The sequence below is a fragment of the Lemur catta genome, chromosome 8, assembly GCF_020740605.2.
Source record: "Lemur catta isolate mLemCat1 chromosome 8, mLemCat1.pri, whole genome shotgun sequence".
In the NCBI taxonomy this organism is placed as follows: domain Eukaryota; kingdom Metazoa; phylum Chordata; class Mammalia; order Primates; family Lemuridae; genus Lemur; species Lemur catta.
In genome coordinates, this window is record NC_059135.1 from 5,433,108 (window position 1) to 5,454,433 (window position 21,326).

Consider the following 21,326-nt stretch of genomic DNA (forward strand, 5'->3'; position numbering starts at 1 on the left):
TCTTGGCCCCGGACCCCTGGGTCAGAAAGAGACATCCCTGGCATCGGCACTCTGAGAGCAGGAGATAAACATGATGGATGCAGGGAACTGAGGGGGGAGCAAGGGCCAGGTTGAGGGGGCAGGGCAGGGACCTTCAAGCTGAGCATCAGGCCAGCCCTGGGGGCGGGTGGACTGGGGGATGCTCGCATACCGGACACAGCACCTTGCCTGCGCTCTGAGTTTCCTGCCGCCCCCACAGATTTTCACAACAGTGGACATTGATGCTTAGAAGGGAAGTGCCTGCCCGAGGATGCTGAGAGGTGACTTTGCAGGTGGCTGATCAGGAGCCCCGGTGGTGGGGTTGACTTTCCCGCTACACGATGAAATATGCCTGGAGGAGTCTGAATCCTTTTATCTTGAAATCTAGAAGCAATTCAAATCTTAGATCTGTTTGCCCCAAGTGTCTCCTGTGGGAACAAATCAAAGGCCCAGGCTCTCTTCCTAATTAATGGAGGAATATTGGGGCCAGGAGATTACTGCTGGGGGTGGGGGCAGCAGAGAGCGCTGGCTGCTGGCCCAGTGGCCACTTCTCCAGGCCAAGGGCAGAGGAATCTTTGAGGACTCCATTGAAACCTGCTGCCTCACATCGCCACCCAGGGCTCTTTATGCTGTGGCTTTGGCTGCTTCCCCTAAAATTCCCCGCGTGCCCACCGCATTCCAGAACCCCAAGCTGGGGGCCTCTGACATTTGAACCTTCTGCCCATGGAGCCGCCCCAGCCCTCGGGAGGGATCTGACCCCACCCTGTGGTGCCCTGCTCAAAAGCCAGCTCCGACAGCTTTCCAAGACCAGGGTGTGCTTAGACCCCCCAGGGCCACGCCGCTTCTGCCCCTCCTCTCTCTGCCGTCTGCGGCCCATCCATCCAGTGAATTCCACATGCACTTATTTATTTAAAAATTATTATGTAATATTCACTACATCCTCTAATGGCGATCAATTAGCCTTTTTGGGCATCATTAGGAATTCGTGGATTGAAATATGTTTGATGGGTTTCCATCCACTGCAGTATTGTTTTTATAAAGCACAGACAGTTGTGTCTTAGGCAGGTGGGAGCCTCTTCAAGTTGGCAGCTGAGTCCTTGAGCCCAACTCAAGTCTTTAATAACCTCTTTGCACTTTGCTTTCTCCTTCTGTGATGACAGCTCATGATTTTGTCTAATTTTTATATATGTTTGTATACATGTAAATATATGTATATACACAAATATGTATATTTATACATCTATATATACATACATATATGTATATGTGTATATGTATACAGTCATGAGTTGCTTAACGACAGGAATACATTCTGACAAATGTGTTCTCAGGTGATTTCATCATCGTGGGAACGTCACAGAGTCCACTTACACAAACCTAGATGGCACAGCCTACTACACATCTCGGCTATACGGTATAGCTATCGCTCCTGGGCCACACACCTATACAGCATGTTACTGTACTGGATATTGTAGGCAACTGTAACACAATGGTAAACATTTGTACATCTAAACATAGAAAAGGTACAGTAAAAATATGGTGTAAAAGATAAAAATGGTACACATATAGACCATAACTGGAGCCTGCAGGACGGGAAGTTGCTCTGGGTGAGTCAGTGGGTGAGTGGTGAGTGAACGTGAAGGTCTAGGGCATTACCATACACTACTGTAGACTTCTTAAACACTGTACACTTAGGCTACACTAAATTTATTTTAAAAATTTCTTTCTTTAATAATAAATTAACCTTAGCTTACTGTAACTTTTTTACTTTATAAACTTTTTATTTTTCTCTAAACTTTTTGACTCTTCTGTAATAACACTTAAAACAAACATTTTACAGCTGTACAAATATGTTTTTCTTTATATCCTTATTCTATACAGTTTTTTCTATTTTAAAAATTTTGTTAAAAACTAAGAGACAAACACACACATTACCTAGGCCTGCCCAGGGTCAGGATCACCAATGTCACTGTCTCCCATCTCCACATCTCGTCCCACCAGAAGGTCTTTAGGGGCAACAACACGCATAGAGCTCATAGAGCTGCCATCTCCTGGGATAACAATGCCTTCTGGATACCTCCTGAAGGACCTTTCTAGGCTGTTTTACAGCTAACTTTTTTTTAAAATAACACCTCCTGTAAACTCTAAAACAACAATAAAAAGTGTAGTATCATAAATACATACGCCAGTCACATAGAGGCTCATTATCGTTATCAAGAATTATGTGCCATACATAATTGCATACGCTACACTTTTGTGTGACTGGCAATGCAGTAGGTTTGTTTACACCAGCATCAGCAGAGACACGTGAGTAACTTGTGCTACAAAGTTAGGATGGGATGTCTAGGACTCACTAGGTGACAGGAATTTTTTTTTGCTCTATTATAATCTTAGGGGACCACTGTCACACAGGCAGTCCATCCTTGGTTGAAACATAATTATGCAACACGTGACTGTATCACTAATGGATTTGTGGGATTCATTATTTATCCTGCACAATAATCATTTGTTAGGTACATGTTTCACAAGTACCTTCCACCGTCTTACAGTTTGCCTTATCACTTTATAGTACCTCCTGTGGGACAAAACTTTTCAATTTTATATCCACAGATTAAAAGTGTTATTGTTAAATAAAGCACATGTAGAGGAAAAACAGAAAGAACCCAGAAAACAAAAGCGTACAGCTCCGTGAACTGTCACAAAGTGAACAGTTGCCACCGCGTTGACGCTGCGGAAAGGAGGAGGCAGCAGCCCCGTCAGTCCCCGCCTCCCCCCACCCCTCTCGGCAAGTGCTGTTCTGCCTTTTCAGCCAACAGCGTCCTTCCCTGTCCTTCCAGTTGTTTTTCTAAATTTGCATCTCTGAACACTCTAGTTTAGTTCTTCCTGTTTGGGGGCCTTTATATAAATAAAGACACACACGATGATTTCTTTGTGTTCTTGTACTTAACTATTTTGGAAATTGACAGGATCATTCTAAAATTTGTATGGAAATGGAAGGGCCAGTAATAACTAAGACAGTCTTGAAGAAGAACAGAGTTGGAGAACTCAGTGTTACCAGGTAGAAAGGCTTGTTTTAAAGCTTCTGCAATGAAGACAGTGCCTGCTGTCTTCCACTGGGTGAAGAAGACACCACAATTCATTCATCCATTGTGTGGCTAATGGACAGTCACGTTGTTTCCAGCTGGTGGCCACCATGAATAATGCTGATACAAATTTTGTATCAGTTTGTGCAAATATGTACCAGCATTTCTTTCAGGTGTATGCCTAAAAGTGAAATCATAGGTAGATAGCTGTAGGTAGAGTGACCATAATTCCCTTTGCTCCAGATGACCCAAGTTTACTTTCTGGGTCATGTCCCAGATCTATATATTGTCTTCTATGAATATCTAATTGTTCTAGAATAATTTACTGCCAAGATTACCAGTTTTCCATTGCTCTAGAATACCATCTTTGTCATAAATTAAGTGTCCACATATGCTGTTTCTCCTATTGGCCCCGCCCCAGAACTCCAAATTCATTTCCCAGGTTGCATTACCCCCTTGCAGAAATGCTTGCTCTCCCCCTTTTGGGTGCTGCCGGGTGAACGGCGCACCCCTTCACCTGTCACACCAGAAGGCCACTGTGGTGTTGGCTGGCCTGAAGGCCCTTGAGTAGCGCTTTATTTATCCTCCCCTCGGGCCCGACTCAGCCCCTCTGCAGATTACTGAACAGACTGCGTGTGTGACCAGCATCCTTGTCGTCGTCATGCTGTCATTCACCAAACACTAAGCACTGTATGTTCATGTACAGTTTAGCCCTCACAATCCGAAGTGGGCACCTTTGGTATCCCAGCCTATGAAGAGGAAGGCGGTGCTTTGAGGGGAAGCGCCTTGCCCAGGTGCCAGCCAAGAAGCGGTCAGGCCAGGACCGGTGATGACAGCTGCACACCCCCTTCACCGGGGTGTCCCTGGCAGAGCTGTAGCCTAAGGCTCTCAGGTCAGCCTGGCCAGGTGCCCCCTCCCTGCACGTCAGCACACACAGTGCTGGACCGGCCAGGTGTTCAGCTCGTTCCCTGCCCCGTGCCAGGCCCCACCCGCACCCTCCGTGGCCGGAAGCCGCACGCGTTTCTCATACTGTCGGGCAAGGCCAGGGCAGTTTCTTTCCAGGCTCTGTATCAACACAGCACAGCTCCTGTTTCCTCCCCGTGGGACTCACTTCTTTCCCGATTGTGTTCGAATTTCCTTCTTTTGTGTAGGGATTCCCCTATTTCCTGTCAAGCTGCAACTTTTCCTCGCGTCCATTGCTGCTCAAACACCCAGCCTGAGTAGCGCGAGCAGTTCCCTGCCCCCAGTGGGGCTGAGCCCTGGGCCCTCACGGCGTCTCCCCCAGGGACAGACGTGCTGCCACAGGGCGTCCACAGGCTGACAGTGATCCCATCCTGGTAACATGGCTGGGACCTCCCGCAGTGATCCCGGGAGGACTGCTGGCTATTTTCTCAAACCTGCCAGTTGATTAAAAAGACTGGCAGGAAATCAGAGAAAAAATTTCATTTGAGTTCTTTACACAGGCAAATTTTCAAAAGATTCATTTGTTAATTGATTTATCTGGAGTCCAGAATTCCCCTTTTCTGTAGAAACTTAGGTCCCCAGAAGCTTGTCCAATTTAACCTCAAATAACAGACCATTTTAGTGAAAAACCTCGTAAACAACACAATGGCAGCACTAGTAATTATGAAATTTTAAAAACATACCCCAGTGAAATTAAATACAAAACTCTTTCAAGTGTAGGGACAATGAAAAGGTAAGTGGACTTTTACGGAGATATTAAGTGGGACTTCTCGGCATTTCTAAGAGCTTCCCAGGAGTCTAATATTATACTTAATGTCACTTAGAAAGTGAGGCTTTCCTTTCTCTTGAGCCACTGAGCTGACAGCAGCCGTGGTGAGGTTCGCTGTCAGCCTTGTGCGTCTTTCAGTAGAAGCAGCAGCACAAGAGCCACGGTGCACATTCAAAAAAACGAGTCACTTCATTCTGTCCTCGCAACCACTGCGAGAGAAGATGATCACTCCCGTTGTAGAGCTGCGGAAACGAGGTTCAGAGAGGATCGAGCTACCTGTTAGTGCACTGGGGAGATCCGATCCAGGTTATGCCCTTCCTGCCACCCCACACTGCTTCCCTGAGAGAAGGAACGGCACAGAGGAGAAGGAGCCCCGCGTGTGTCCTTGCGGGGGTCGAGAGGAGGGAGGAAGAATTTCTCTTGAAGTCCCCAGACCAGAGCGGTGGCGGCTGCTGTTTCTTGCATGTGCATCACCTCCTGCTTCTCGTGTGCTGTTCCATCTAATCCTCACAATAACCTCCCAAATTAGGGGCTTCTATCATCACCCCCATTCTGTATGTAAGGAAACTGAGGCACAGGGGGTTAAGCTATTTGTGCAAAGTCGCATCGAGAGCGTGCAGGAGGAGCTGGGCCTGCACTCAGACCAGACTGTGCCCAGGCCAGCTGCTCACCGGTCCCTCACGCTGCACTGGCCCCAGGACGGCTTCGGATAGCGAGAGGCACCGAGTGACACACCGTGAGACAAGCACACGGGGTAACAAGGTGGTGGCTGGGAGCTGGGGAGGCCACCCGGGGATGATGACACACCAGGATGAAAAGGAGGAACTTGTGTGAGGCCCTGGGAGTGGGGACAGCCTGGGCCGACCGTCATCACATGCGGCGAGGCCGCGGCGTGACCAGGTCACTGGGCTGTCAGCAAGCTGAGCCAACCCCCGAGACTCGGCCTCCACCCCAGCTCAGGCCGTCTCCTCTCCAGCCGGCCTCTCCCACTCCGGCGCCCGTACTGAAGGATACGATGGCTTGTGTACATCTGGGGACTTGACAAGATCTTGGGTGACATCCCCAGCAAAGGTCCACTGGGGTGGAAAATGCGGAGACAGGCTTATCCAGAAGAGACGCAGAAGCCCCTAAGACTGGAAGGAGCTGGGCGAGTTTGAGGATCTGCAAGATCGGAGGAACCAGGACAGTGAGGGAGACAGAGAGACAGGGAGGGAGGTGGGCAGGGCCGCCATGTGACCATTTCTCATCTCCCCGGAGTGCGCGGGGCAGCTGATGCCAGGAAGTAACAGGATGGGCTCTGAGTAACGTATTAGGAAGATCCCGGGGCAGGGGGGCGAGCTGCTGGCTGCTCTGTGGTCCCTGTCCTTCCCAGCCGTGCCTCTCGGTGCCCTGCAGTCTTCACCACTCCCAGCATTTAGCTCCAGAAGGGAGCGGACAGGCCAGGGGTGAGGCTTTCCCTGGGCGTGAATCTAGCCGGATCAGAGCCCACATGGGAACGCTGGGATCATTTCACTGCCTTTCTTCCATAGTCGCTCTTCTAAAGGAGCATCTTGGTAATGTGGAAAAACATCTATTCATATCCTAGTTTCCCAAGAATTGTTTGTGCATTCAATTGGATTTTGTTTCCAAAGGTGGAAGCTGAATTGTGAGTTCTGTATTTCAAATTAGAGAAGAAAACAATGAATGGTAACCGCAAAATGAGAAAATGTTAAGAGTTAACTATGGCAGGTAAAGGAGGCTGCTCCCGGTGTAGTCTCCACCTGCTTTGATTTTAACACTGTCAGTGCTCAATTCCCTCATTAGGAAATCAGCCACTACGTGTTTTTTGGAACAATAACATGTCCCCAAACATTTGCGTTCTAGGTGGAATCATTCTGCCTGCAAAATGTGTCCTCATGTCAACATACGTTCCAAACGGACGCTTCCCAAACATAAAGATGAAGAGGAAATGCCCAGTCAGGGGTCCCAATAGTCTCCTTAGAATTCCACAGGTGGCTCAATCCCTAAGGACCTCCTTCGCTCACAGCAGGTGTGCTTGTCACTGCATTTAAACACTGGCATTTTTTGCTCAATGCTCAGGTTGCCCACAGTGATCACAAACTCTAAGAATGTTGAAAGCTGAGGACACAGGTCGGACCACGCCATAGGTATTTGTAGTTCCACTGGGAAGATGTTTGTAATGAATTCATTCTAAGAAATTACGTCGTACAATTTCTTATACCCAGTTTCTGTTAACTCCATCTCCAGAAACAAAGGCAAGATTTTAGGGTGCTTTCTAAGATGTTAGGCTCTAGGCCAACATCAGCTCATTTAAAGCTCACAAAATCAAGTGATTTTATTTTCAGTACCATCCCTTCCCAGATTTTACAGAAGGAGAAATGGAGGGACAGAGCCAGCCTGAGGCCACACAGCCGTTAAGCCAAAAATAGAAGACCTTGGATTTGAACCAGGCCGCTGACGTCAGAGCCGGGATCCCTAACCACCTTCAGAATCCCAGACACTCCCCCGTCTGGCATTAAGTCCAGATACTTCCTGAGCCTCCTGCCGCCTGATTAGAGCCCTTTGATGGTGCAGTGAGAGGTGCTGGGTGACCCACCTCTGTCCCCCAGCGTGGCCATAAAAGCTGCTGCTTTTCTCCTGGCACAAACGGAGCCGCCTCCTTGTGCTGCAAACCAGGCTTGCCTTCCCCCAGATCCTGAACACGCGTAAAACTTATCGTGTCCAGGGGAGGACGAGCCCCGCCGGGATTCGGGGCCAGCACTCTGAAGGCTGTAACACATCTACTTACGGACCGCTCAGTCTCTGGACAGTTGGCATCAACTTAAAACAAACCAGAGGATGGTGCCAGCCTGCGGGGAGGCCAGATGGGCCCAAGCCTGGGACAGTCTGCCCTGTGGGAACCAGGAACAGCTCTTCTATGTCCATTTTTAAACAATTTTTGTTAAAAAGTAAGAAAGCAAGGGCTCAGGGACTCCTAGTCAGTCAAGACCGGTGAGTTGAGGCTTCCTTCTCCAAGTCTTTGCTGTTGTCGTCGTATTAATATATATATTTTCTGATTGTAAAATAAAATATTTCTAATGTAGAGAAATTGGAGAGAAGTAAGACAGTAAAAATCTCACATAATCACATCAGAGATAACTACTGTTAACATTTTGTTGGGCACCCACCTCTCAATTTTCACAAGATTATCACATTTTTTAGAATAAATTGGTGAAGAAATTGACATCTTTAAAAATATACAGGAACCAATTTTAAAATAAAGAGGCTCAAACTGTCCGGTGAGCAACTTGCACCTGCAGTGTGGTTAGGGGTTTGGCCAAGGAGAAGAGGTGGCACCACCCTAACATGGGAGAAGAGGTTCTAAGTGTTCGGAGAATTTGTTCGGGGAATTTGTATAAAGTCTGTTTTTTGTTGTTGTTGTTGTTGTTTTTAAGGAAAGCCATGACATAAAAATAATCATTAACTTTTAGATGATACCTACTGGGTGCCAAGTACTGTTCTAAGCATTTCACAGAGCTTAGCTTTTAATTCTCATACAGTTCATGAGTTCAGACCTAGCAATAGGAGCTAAGACTGCTCCTATTCCATGTGATGAATAAGAAAACAGCAGACCTGAATAACTTGTCCAAAGTTGTCTACTTTGTAAGCAGAGATTTGAACCTGAGCAGTTCAGGCTTCCAAATCCAAGTTCTGAATCACTATGCTAAACTGACAACTCTGAGTGAGTACCACCGGGAGGACCCTGATGAAAATGCCGTGGAAAATCTCCCTGGAGAAATGGAAACGAAGGCTGGCCAGATTGGGCATGTGCCTGAGTTACTAATGCTTACTCCCAGTACTGCCTTAGTTCCTGAACTCGTCTTCATCAAATACTAAATTCTCCCCCACACTTGGGTCTGTCTGGGGACTTTCTGTCCTGTTTCCTTTGCCGGTGGCTGAGCCATCATGGTGCTACTTCTAGAGCGCACATCTCTGCAGTGTGCCGCAGCGCTGGTGGGTGTCAGAGCGGGGAGGGGACCTGGGTTACAGAATCTGTCCAGCCTTTCCCATTGACTTTTCCATTTGAATTTTAAAATTATGTTCAAAGTTCCAAAAAGGGAATCCCAGGGAGAGTCTGAATGGAGTCATATTAAAATTATAGCATTCATTTTGGCAAGAACCAAATCTTATGTCCCCCAGCAAAGTTTTATGATCTTCTTGTATGACCTAACAGTTTTTGGTTTCAGTTATACCTTAGTTAGTTACAATTTTATAGCTCTTTATATTATATTTTAGGTGGTCATTTCTGTCACATAGGAAAACTAAATATATGTGTGTACGTGACTGTGTGTTTGTAAATATGCATGCACACAAATATACACATATATTTTTAATTTTTATTTACCACAGTCCTGCTGCTCTTAGTTCTGATAGTGTTTTTCGGTTGCATCACAACTGTGACTAATGATAATCTCAGTTTTTCTCCAGTAATTATATGTTACTGAATTGGCTAGAACTTTTAGAATAGTGTTGGATAATAGCAATGCTATTATTATGGCATAAAAAAAGGAAGAAAGTAAAAGAATAAAAGAGAAAATGATTAATTCGTCTCTGTATTTCCATGCATTAGGACTCTAAGCAATCATTTAAAATGATGATAAAAAATAATACTTAATGCAATGGTAATTTAGATGTCACATACTTTTCAATGAGAAAAAAATCTGGTACCCAAATTTCATGAGATATTTTAACTATTTTTTTAAAGGAGAAAAATATAGAGATATCAGGGTTCCAGATGAACCTTCACCATGGATTTGTTCAGGATGAGGTGCTGTTCTGACATCTCAAACATTGAAACAGTTTGGTTGCTCTGAGAGAGAACATGGAAAAAGGGAAGTGGGAATAGTCCCAAGATGTTCTAAGACATTCCGTGGGACCATTCCAGCCATAACCAATGACTAGAAGAGACTTGGCTGGAGGAGGTCAAGGGCCTGGCTCAGCCGGCAAAGCCTTGTCTTGAAGGTCAGTGCCTTGAAGGTCAGTGCCTTGAAGCGTTGATATTATTGCACCCTCTTCTGACTTCCACGGGGAGCTTACCTATCCAACAGGTTTAAGTAGTGAGGAGAGAGGAGAGTCTTATTTGACTGTATCTTCTATGGCAAAAGCACTCTGGACCAACCTTCCCGTAACCACATTGCTAGATTAACCAACACTCTGCATGCCTTCTGCAAAACAGGCTCAACGTGGCCCGTTGCTTGAGGCTAGTGGGTTGCTCTCTAATAAATCCGCCTGAGACTGAGTTAGGTCAGCTCTCAAGCCTATTATGTTACTTGTATTGGTTGTCATAATTATGTAATTTAAGTAAATACTACATGGATCTATGAACTATGAGTACAAAAGGAAAGAGAGCTATTGTTTCTACAAAAAACTAAGATGAATACTCCGGAAAGAGTAAGAATGAATCTCTTAAAAATATTTTTTTAAAAACTGTGGACAAGATACCAGTAAACAGTTGGGGGGTGGGGTGGAGATTGTAAAAAACCTAGAAAGATTTTACCCACATATTGTTTTTTAAGTATTCTTAAGTTCTTGCTCCACATGAAAGAAATTGTATCTGAGAATTTGAGATGGCGCATTAAAGAGATGGCTTTGCGAGAAAGACGGTGCTGAACTCCAGTAAGGAGGCCTCACTCAAAAACAGAACTTAGTCTCACATCAAAAGAGGGCTTCTATTTCCAACAAACTCTATTTGTGTCTTTTAAGTTCAAGTAAAATGTTCTATATATTTGTGATGTCTTAACAAACTTTTTGTTCACCATCGGCTATCCTCCTGAGTGTGCAGACAGCAGGACTTCTCCATATTATTTTACAGTAAGAAACTGGGCTGCTGTCGACTGCCTTTACATACGCCCTCCTCTGCCAAGACACCCTCTCTTGAGCTTGGGGCACATGGCGGCAGATGGCGTCTGCCACGAAGATGAGAGGTGCCACACGCAGCAGAAAAGGGCAGATGTCTCGGAGGTGCCAGAGCGCACCGCTGGCTAGCAGCTGTTTGGCTTTTGGTCTCAGACATTCCTCCCAAGAAAATAAGGGTGATCTCTCGCTTTCACACGTCCTGAAGAGCTGTTACTTAGGAATGCTGACCTCAGGGTGGACTCAGAAGGGAATATTGTGAAATTCTGTTGCGGTGCGGGGGCTGATGCACAGCCCTGCAAAAGATACTAAGAAGGAGCTTGTCCTGCCCCGTCACGACTTACCCTGGAAGTTTCTCTTCTGCCATTAGGGAGGAAGTTGAAATAACTGGTCACATTTGTCACCCTCGCTGGCGGCCCGGGAGGGCTTCTTTTCCAGCAGCATCCCACCCGGAGTCGCTCTGAAAAGGTCATGCAGCCCGAGCTCCGCAGTCATGCTTGGCAGTGCTCGTACTGCTGGGCAGTGCCTGGCTAAAAGCCCAGTCGGTTAAGTTTCTGCCCTTGTGGAGTTTACAGCGTCAGCATCTGCAAAACACACAGATTCAAAAACATTAAATCACCACCCTGAAAACCCACATAAACCCACAACCAGATGACACACTATTTTCTGACACACTACCCCTTCTCCCACCCCTTAGCCTGTGCGTCTGTTACTGTTTCTTTTCAGAAGAGAAAACCCCGCCAGCATCCCAAGGCTAAGTCTGTTAGCCTTGAACCCGGAGTTCAAGGGTTGTTCAAGACTCCTCTGATAAAAGGGGAAATGTCTTGACAATCCTGATGGCTTTCTCAGCTGCCAATGGAAATTTGAAAAATTTAAGCAATGACAGAGCAAGATGGATTCTTCAAACAACTGTGAGTGGCAAAAATTTGCCCATGGAAAGTTTTACAAAGGCATACAAATTAAATTGTTCATCAATGCATTTTGCTCGATACATTTTCTCAATATAAATGATGACATGAAATAGAAACTCAGCAGTAAGTCAAATGCACAAACTCAATCTTTATATTGTTAGTGTCTTCATTCATGGGCTATTGAAGTTGAGACACTAGCCAGAACTAGATTATCTAAAATGCCCACTACTGTGAACCTCTTTTGGGGAGATAATCAGGACATTTTTAAGTATCCCTTTTTATAATATCAATATTGTAGGCTGCTGACTGTGTCCACCTTCATTAATCATCACACATCAGAATGAACTGATCAATCCGACCTGCTGGAAGGGGGAGATGTGCCAGGCTGAACAGCAGGGGCAGGGAGCCTTCTACTGACCTTCCTGACACCGTCTCCCTCCCTCCCTTTCTTCCTTTCTTCCTTTTTAAAGTTTTTGGTATCTCTTGCCTCATATTTATTTTTGTTAGCATCCCTTTCATTTTCCTTGTTTGCTCTCAAGGATGTCTCTGTAAAAGACAGAGGGCCTGAGTGTGCCTTAGCAGGGTTCTTTAGCAGCGAATAAACCCTATCCTGACTGTGCAAAACCTGCAGCCTCTTGGTGCTTCACCACTGGACATTTACTGACACAATGGGGTCCTCGGACAATCTGGGGAAAATAGAAAATCAAACTAGATACAAACGCAGAAAGATAAAAGGGAGAAGGGAGATGCTTAGGCAGAAGGCCAGAGTCTCATCAGATGAGCGATTTCAGAAGGAATTGCTATGGTTTGGGTTTTGTGTCCCTCCAAAATTCACGTTGAAACATAGTCCCCAGTACAGCAGTATTAAGAGGTGAGTCTTCAGGATGTGATTGGGTCACGAGGGTTTTGCCCTCAGCATTGGGATTTGTGCCCTTCTAAAGGGGCTGTCTGGTCCCCGCCACGTGAGGACACATAGAAGGCCCCATCTATGAAGCAGAGATGTCTCACCAGACAGCAAATCTGCTGGCACACTGATCTTAGAATTCCCAGCCTCCAGCACTACCATAAATAAATTTCTGTTGTTGATAAATTATTCGTTCTGAGATGTTTTGTCATGGCAGCCCAGACAGACTAATACAGAAAGCTCGAACCCAAGTCCCCTCGCTGCCTGTGCCCAGGCAGAGTCTTGACCGCCAAGGCTGGGCTGCTTCCCTGGGTCCCATCTGCTGCCAAAGAGAAGCCAGCAGGACCTCAGGAAACTCCTAGAAGTGTGGGGAGGACATACCACTCCCATTCCTTGCCTTCTGGTAAAGTAGGTTCTATTGAAACAGATCACAGATCCTGTGTGGTTCTTTGTGCTTTGTTTCACCACGGATCATAGCAGTTGAAAGACAGAAAATAGCACAGGGGTCACCTCGCCCAGCCTCCCTCTTTTTGTACTCCATGCTCCATACTCCCCCTTGCAAAGAAAGGGAATTAAAAATAGAATGCCAGACCATGTATTTACGACTGAATTTTAATTCCTCTTCTACCCTTGCCAGCCCCTCTTCATGGTCCCGAGTTCGCAGGCACCAGAAACTGAACCACACTTGGGTAATTGTGGAGACAATCAGCCATGTGTTCCTTGTTCTAATGAGGCAAGTGGGTAATTGTTTCTGGCTAGAGCCACTGGGGATGCAACCAGCCGTCTGCAATCCTAATTTCTGGGTTCAATCCATGCTAGTGGAGAGCTCGTATCTGAAAACAGACTGCAGCGTTGCTCTTCTTAGAATGGACAAACGTCCTATCCCGCTGCAAAAGTCATCCAGTTACACCAGACCTGAGAGTTATAGTTCACCCCTCACCTCCTTCAGGTGATGACAAAGGTGTTCCTTACAGGTTCCTGAAGATGGCTTAGAGGGTGCAGAGGATAAGAGACACACTCTCTTCCTGGTTCCTGGGGAGAGGACAAAGCCACAGCCATCCCCACGCACCCACAGCCATTCGGATGCCCGTCTGTGCCCGTAGCCTGAGAGTATGGTGTTGGCTGAGCTGGCGCTGAGCTCACCTTCTCCGTCTCAGCCTCGGGACTGCAGGTGGCTCCCCTGGAAATCCTGATGAGCACCCTGAGATGGGCGGCACCACCCCGCACACTGGTCAGGCCGGTTCTCACCAAGGCAAGAGCTCAGATTCGCTCTGGCTGTGCTGCACTCAGTTAAGACTGTTGTTAAATCAAACTTTTCCAGACCTTGAGAGCAGCCCTGAAACCCGAGGTGTAGACTGAATTTGTGTTCATGGATCTCCCCAAGCGGAGTCTGTAACTAGCGCGGATTTGGATGAGGCAGAGAGCTCAAGTGGAAGAAAGTCCAGTTACTATGAGCACATTGGTACTTCCCGATAGATTTTGGTAAACGGTATACGTTTTGCATTATTTTGTTTTGAAGGGCTTGAGGAAGCAAAAGGATACCATGTTCTTTGTTAACCATGCACAAAAATAGGGAAAAGACTTGCTATTTCAAACAACTCAACTATAATAAAATTTGGTTTTGGCAGCTGATGACCCAGCAGTAGGTGTGCGTGTGCGCGTGTGCATGTGCGCGTGTGCGTGTGTGTGTGTGTGTGTGTGTGTGTGGCAATAGAGGCTGCAGGTGTACAGAAAACTGCATTTGCCTGTGTGACGCTCTCACGGCGTCAGCTGGCTCTTTTTCCTCCTCTCCTACAGCTGTAGCCAACAAGCCACGGGGAAGCAGGAAAGAATTGCTCCCCGTGTTATTTTGAGTGATTAGTTGTTCAGCTCTACTGCTTTTTTCTAGTGTATTCATCCCCTAGAAATAGTGGATCTAAAACAAAAAGAGGACTGATGTTTTGGAGACACATATCTGGGTGCATCAACTCACGTTTCATTTAAGTCTCAAGGAGACCCTACATGCAGGCGTTCACATTTGCTTTTTAAAGATGTAGAATCCAATCAGAGAGGTTAGGTCATTTGTCTGAGATCACACAGCCAGTATGTGGGAGATGCAAGATTGGAGTCGAGGCAATTGGTTACCAAACACAGAGCTCTGTTTCTTCTACAAGTGTAACTCAGATGTCAGAGGGACTTTCTAGTTTCCTGCCACCCCTGCACATTCTTAGGGACTTCCCTCCTTGTGGTGCCTTCTGCCCCAAATGCCCCCGAGTTTGTGTGAGCCGCTTCTGTTCCACCCTGAGGGACACGGGACGGAAAGGGCAGCCACTCCGCCAGTCGCAGGGAGCCTCCACCCACCCCACGTTGGCCACTTGGCTGGCAGAGGTTCGGAGGTGGGATGGCAAGCTCCCTCTTTCTCCCTCTCTCTCCTTCCCCTCTGTTCCCTTTGCCCCAGGAACGTTGTGTTGGAGGTGAGGCCGCCACGCTGCATGACCCCTCCCGGCCACAGTGGAGGTGGGAGCACCAGGGGCACGCCCGCAGGTCTTCCCGGCAGCCCCAGGAGAGCCGTTAAACCGAACGTACAGGAGCTCACTGTTTGGGGCTGGGCTCCCGCACGAGGCCCCGACAGACCGAACCGAAGCAGAGCCACTCATGCTAAAGCTCCACGTCTGGAAACTGGAAGTAAGTTGTGTACCTGACCTGATTTCTCGAGCAATCGGGAGAGAGATGGGCCAGTTTTCCTCAGTGGTGGTATGAAGAGAAAGTCCCATCTGCTTTGATTCTTACAAGGAAAGTGACCCGCGGTAATCTGATGTTAACCAGTCCACCGTTTTGTACTAAACTGTTTCTTTGTTCCTGCTCAAGCTACCTTAACAAAAAACCTGACTCTTCTGCGGGCACGGCAGAGCGCCTTTTCTATTTCACAGATGGGATGCTGCACGACTCGTGAATTGCTAGTAAAAGCCTATTAGATCTTTAAACTGAATTTGTTGAAATTCTGTTTTGTGATAGAGTGAAAAATCATCCTGTCTTTAAAAAAAAGCAACAAATGAGCTATTTTGTCCAAACTGCCAAAGCTGAGCTCACCTACACCACCTGGGCAATCAGGCACTGGCCAGACTTGCCCTTCTGGAGACTGGTAGTTCCACCTGGAGGTGAAGGAGTCTTCATTTGGGATAGAAAAGAGGATGCAAGATTTGAGACATACGTATACGAAAAAATTATTTATTGTCCACCTGAAATTCAAATGTAACCAGATGCCATGTATTTTATGTCGTGTATTTAACTGGATGCCATGCACTTTTTCCGGAAACCCTAAGAAGGAGGCATAAGAAAGGTAGTTTAATTTTATGGAGCTAGATTTCGTGAAGGATGTATTTAGCAACTCAGAACTTGATCAAATTTGCAAGGCACAACTGTTTTGGGGAAAATGATTTCTCAAATCCTTTGAATTCATTTTCCAGGCATTAACCACTCTAGAAGTATTGAAAATATTGGGTGAAAAGTGTTGCACTATTTGGAAACGTTGCTACCAGTTTTTAAGTAATCCTGGGGAAACTGCAGTTTGAAAATGCTATTAGCATCAATCAAAATGAGAAAAGAGCATGACGCCCAGGAAATGCCCCGCAATGGCAAAGGGGAGAAGAAAAGGAAAAAAACAAATATAGGGCAAACCTTTGTGCCTTGCCGCCCTCTCCAGTTCTGGCATCCCTGCAGAAGAGGCTTCCTGCCTCAGGTGTGCAAGAGCCTCTCCCGGGAAGTGCGGAGCAGCTGCATCAGCTCACGATATGAAAAAATGGAAACGAACCAGCCCTGGGAATATAGCCGTCACATAAATGTTTAATGTGGCTACATTAACTACGTAAGGGGTGCTCATGCTTTGTAGACAAAATAGTTAAAGTCTAATGCATGGCAGTAATCAGCAAATTATTAAATTGTACAAGTGCTTACGCCGTTACAGGTAAATGGTGCCGGCTGCCCGGGCACGGAGTGAGTTCACTCGCACTTCCTTTTCGGTTCCCAAAGCTAATGGTTTTCTCAATAGCTTTATAAAAGTAATGCACGTTCATGTTAAAAAAAAATTTCACAAAAGCCAGCTTGGAAAATACTATCCATAATCCCCCCAACTCCAGCACTCACATACATTTCTATTCCTTTTCTTAATGCTATTTTTTGTAGTTTACATTATTGTGTTCTGCTTTTTTTTTCTTTTTGAACGTTATCAAGAACTCCTTTCTAACGTCATTTTAAATAGAAAGAGCATACTGGAAATAAAGTTAATGGGGGGATTAGCAGAGAAATGTGTAAGGAAGGATCCTAAGTACTTGCTAGAAGAGCATAACAAATGCACAGCTCCCTAGAGCTGAGACTGCTTAGTTTTGCAGGATTCGTAATGTCCATACAATAAAACCTAACGAGCTCTTCAGAGGTGGGCCATATTTTTCAGATATTGATACCTGAGGGGAAATTTCTTCCATGGGTCCTTCTGGGGAGGATCCATTTATCCTGCAAACAAGCCAGGGTAGGAGAGCTATGAAAGACACTGGTGGGGGTCAGGACACAGTACCCCAGACTTCGGCACACTGGCATACTGGATGTTTTAAGCCAAAGAAATTTGAGGAGCAGTAGTTGCAGGAGGGACTTTCTGACCTTCCCCTGAAGCAGGTCACAAGACCCCCAGGAGAGAGGTGCCTGCGCTGTACCCAGACACAGGAAGCATCCTTCCTCTGAACACACGGGACACAGAGAGGAATCTGAACGCACAGGTCTCGCTACAATGTCCCCAGTGTACTTAACACCCTTTATCCTATCACATTTTTCTGCGACTCTTCATCAAGCTAGCATAAAAACACCCAGGCTTAACTGTTTCTTGAGGTCTTCTTCATTTCTTTATGAAGGCTCCATGTCATGTGCAATTTATATTGAATAAGTCTGTAGGGTTTGCACTTGTTAACCTGTCTTTTCTTACAGGAATCCCAGCTGATGAAGCTCAGATAGTTAGCAGGAGATATTTTCCTCCCCTATGACATTCTCACAGCACACCCCACTGTCAGTTGCATAAGCTCTTAAAGGGGTGGCCCTTCCTACAGATTCCAAAACATAGAAGAAAATTGGCATCATTTTTCTTAGGTTTCTTGTAAATATGCAGTATCATTTTCTACCTCTACTGTTGTGACTCTAGCTTCATTGCTTAAACAAATCAGATAGCCACAACCTCATATTTATGCACAAACCTGAATGCATAAATATTCATAATAGTATTCTTTATCATTGCAAATATATAAAATAAAAATCACCTAAGTGTTCAGCAGTAAGGGAACTGGCTAATTAAATTACCAAACACGCATCCAATCTTTTCAGTAAATAGAAAATTATTCAGCTGCCAAAAGCAACCATTATGAAGAACATCTATTGATGCTAATTTAAAAGAAAAACTGGATCCCAAAGTTTATGTAAAAACTATCATTTAGTTTTACAAGCTCATGGAAAGGAACTAGAGCAAAATTTTTAAATAATGATAGCCAAGATGGTGGGGCAGTGGACACCTTTCCTCCTCTATTTTCTTAGATTTGGAGTTGTCTATGTTGCCTTCCTTGTTTTCAGTAATCCTGTTTATTTTTGTTGGTTTGTTGTTTTGTTTTCTCGGGTTACCTGTTGGTTGTCAGGTCACAGAGTGAAATTTCCAGGTCCCCTGAGAGCCACCCAAGACTTCTCCCGCACACACACAGCAAGCATTCTACAAACAGGAATCAGATGTGAGAAGCTGATTTTGCCGGTTGCAAAGCTCTGTTTGTTCTTGAGCATGTTATTTAGGCTGGTTATTATTACTTAGAGAATTTGTTTGCGTAGATCTCACTGTTGTAGCTCATAAACATGGGTGCCTGCTAATACTACATGGGAAAAGAACAAGCAGGAACAGGGCGGAATTGGCAATGAGCTCCAGCAGGGCGGGCGGCACCTGCCAGCACAGGCCCCTCCGTGGGCTGACTCGAGGGGAGGCACCGTTTCTAGTAGAGATCTTTCTTTCCTACCTCTGCCACTTGGCTGCAAAGTATGTTGGCACCTCACAGTGGGGGGAGGGAGACTTGGAAGAAGCTGGGAAGGCAGAGGGTCATAGTGGAAGACACTGATCTGGCTGCAGATCCCGGAGGGTTAAAGGCAGCCCTCCAAAAAGGGTCCTACTGAGCTTGCCCTGGACTTGAATCAGCATTTCCCAGCAAGTGTGTTACTCCAGGCTCAGAGGCACCTTCCAGAGGTGGTGTTTCAGAGGTGGGAGCCCGATGGTCCTAGTGGTCCTCTGCAAGGTGGAACAGGAGGCCAGCCAGAGGTGAGGGAGGAACACAAGGCACCGTTCTGGAATCAGAGCTCCACTCAGATGGGCCAGGATCTGGGTGGGGTGTTGGGAGGAAGTGCCTGTAGCAGACAGAGCAGGCCTGGGGCTTCAAGTTCCAGCCCCTCCACCCTGGCCCTGGCCGCAGGCAGGCCGTGTTCTCAGCTAAGGGCTTCCTGCAAGAAGCCTGCACAGTGCTCCACTAGCAGGTGGCAGGGAGCCTCCCTCCCATCCCACTGACAGCGGCCTTGGGGAGGTGACTTTCCTAGGCCAAGGAAACGTGAGCAGAAGTGAGACAGCGTGCCAGTTCCCAGCTGAAAGGTTCAGGGCCATTGCCGGGTGTCTTTGTTTCTGTTTTGTTTTAGCTTTCTTATCTTTCCCCTCTGCCATGAGAGCCCCCGGCCCCCAAGTCAGCTGCCCCTGAATCTCGCTGTGGGACCGTGGGGCAGAGGCACAGCCTCCCCTCCGCCAGCCTGTAACTTGGGCAGGAAATAAGCCTCTGTGGTTAACAGAGACTGATTTGGGAGGTTGTCCTGTTGCCACGGGCTTACCTTAAAAATGCGATCCCTTGGAGCCAGTTCCCTAATCTGTGCTGAAGCATTTAATGGGCTGTTTCGGGCCGCTCTTTCATAAGCGCTGCGGGGCTGGGAACGCGCCGGCCCCGCCCCCTGGACCCGGACCCGCCCCCTGGACCCGGACCCGGCCCCGCCCCCTGGACCCGGTCCTGGCGATTGAACGGAGGGTCAGTAGCGGTTTCACCCGCTTCTCTTCTGTTTTCCCTAAATTGTAATTTCTTTCCCTCCTTGAAAAAATATTGATCTAGAAATGAAACTGTTACAACACACGCACACTTTTTGTCGTTTTGGAGAAACTCAGCGTTCCTGAGGGAAAAGGCTCCCTGTGGTCGAGGTTACCTCTCCTTGCTAGCCCGAGCACGACCTCTCTCCGGCGAGATTGCTCAATCCTCCCGGGCCTTCCAAGCTCAGGTTTATGTTTCACAAATAGCTGAGCTAGAAAAACCTGCTCAGGTCCCGTAGAGCCGCTTCTGCAAGGGGCACCTGCAACTCTGTTTGCTCATGTAGGGAAAAAGCTGCCCCACAGAATCTCACATTTCTGCTTCCACAGTGTTGGGTTCAGTTTCTCCCCCGTCCAGCCCCTTACCTGACGCTGAGCCTGCACCACCTCTTGCCTGGACGTGCAGTTGCTTTAGGGCTGGTCTCTCCCCAGCCCCGGTTCTCCTACAGCTGCTGCAACATTCTTCTTCCTGCAGCCCAGCCCTGCCAGTCTCCCCTGGGCAGAAATCTCTGCTCATCCCTGTCTGTCGTCCTCATCGTCTTGTTCTCTGGGTCGCAGCTTCAACTTGAACACCCACCTGCCGGTGCAGGAGCCCTGCTGCCTGTTAGGAGCCAGGCATTCTCCTGCATTGCGGTCATCACTAAACCAACCCTCCCTCCTTCCTTCCTTCCTTCCTTCCTTCCTTCCTTCCTTCCTTCCTTCCTTCCTTCCTTCCTTCCTTCCTTCCTTCCTTCCCTCCCTCCCTCCTTCCTTCCCTCCCTACCTACTTCCTTCCTTCCTTCCTTCCTCCCTTCATCCCTTCCTTCTTTTCTCTTCTCTTCTGTTCTCCTCTCCTCTCCTCCCCTCCCCTCCCCTCTCCCCCTCCCCTCCCCTCCCCTCCCCTCCCCTCCCCTCCCCTCCCCTCCCCTCCCCTCCTCTCCTCTCCCCTCCTCTCCTCTCCTCTCCTCTCCTCTCCTCTCCTCTCCTCTCCTCTCCTCTCCTCTCCTCTTTTCCTTCCTGCCTTCCTGCCTTTTCTTGCTCTGTTGCCCAGGCTAGAATGCCCTGGCTTCAGCCTAGCTCACAGCAACCTCAAACTCCCGAACTCAAGCGATCCTCCTACCTCAGCCTCCCAACTAGTTGGGATTATAGGCGAGTGCCACCACGCCCAGCTAATTTTTTCTATTTTTAGTAGAGCTGGGGTCTTGCTCTTGCTCAGGCTGGTCTCAAACTCCTGACCTCAAGAGATCCTCCAGCTGCAGCCTCCCAGAGTGCTAGGATTACAGGCATGAACTAAACCTTTTCTAATTTCTAATTGGAAGTAATTTCTCTCACCTCTGAAAGCTAGTACTTAAACTTTATTTTGGTAAATTCTACAATAATTTATAATTACAGTGGAAATACTGGAAATTAAAGAAAATTATGGAGAAAACAATGAAACAGTCACATAACCACACCTCAGGAGATAATCAACATCAGCATTTGGTGTATTTTGCCCCGTGATAGGGTTGGCACAAGAGTGAGAAGAGCTCAGGGAGTCGGTCATGCACATTGGGATAGTGGGAAATTGGACATTTACAGCTGTCAGAATTGAAAGATGCCATATTCTCTGGTCCAGCTATTGTACTCCTCAGAATTTATCCTGTGGAATTAATAGCATAAATATGCAAAGATACTGGTTTGAGAAAGCTCATTGCATCAT

General features: G+C 47.0%; 2 long non-coding RNA genes across 4 annotated transcripts; both read right to left on the reverse strand.

Moving 5' to 3' along the window:
- Window positions 1-4,754: 4,754 nt before the first annotated feature.
- Window positions 4,755-20,174, reverse strand: LOC123643635. The gene is made up of 3 exons (XR_006736860.1): window positions 20,015-20,174; window positions 11,070-11,309; window positions 4,755-5,075 (listed from the first exon to the last, which is right to left on the reverse strand). It is a non-coding gene; the product is annotated as an uncharacterized LOC123643635 (long non-coding RNA).
- LOC123643634 lies at window positions 15,734-19,512 on the reverse strand. 3 transcript variants are annotated; one of them, XR_006736858.1, is made up of 5 exons: window positions 19,405-19,512; window positions 18,175-18,259; window positions 16,980-17,028; window positions 16,198-16,335; window positions 15,734-15,837 (listed from the first exon to the last, which is right to left on the reverse strand). It is a non-coding gene; the product is annotated as an uncharacterized LOC123643634 (long non-coding RNA). The 3 variants fall into 3 exon arrangements; XR_006736859.1 differs by lacking the exon at window positions 16,980-17,028; XR_006736857.1 differs by having other exon boundaries at window positions 16,198-17,028.
- Window positions 20,175-21,326: the final 1,152 nt, after the last annotated feature.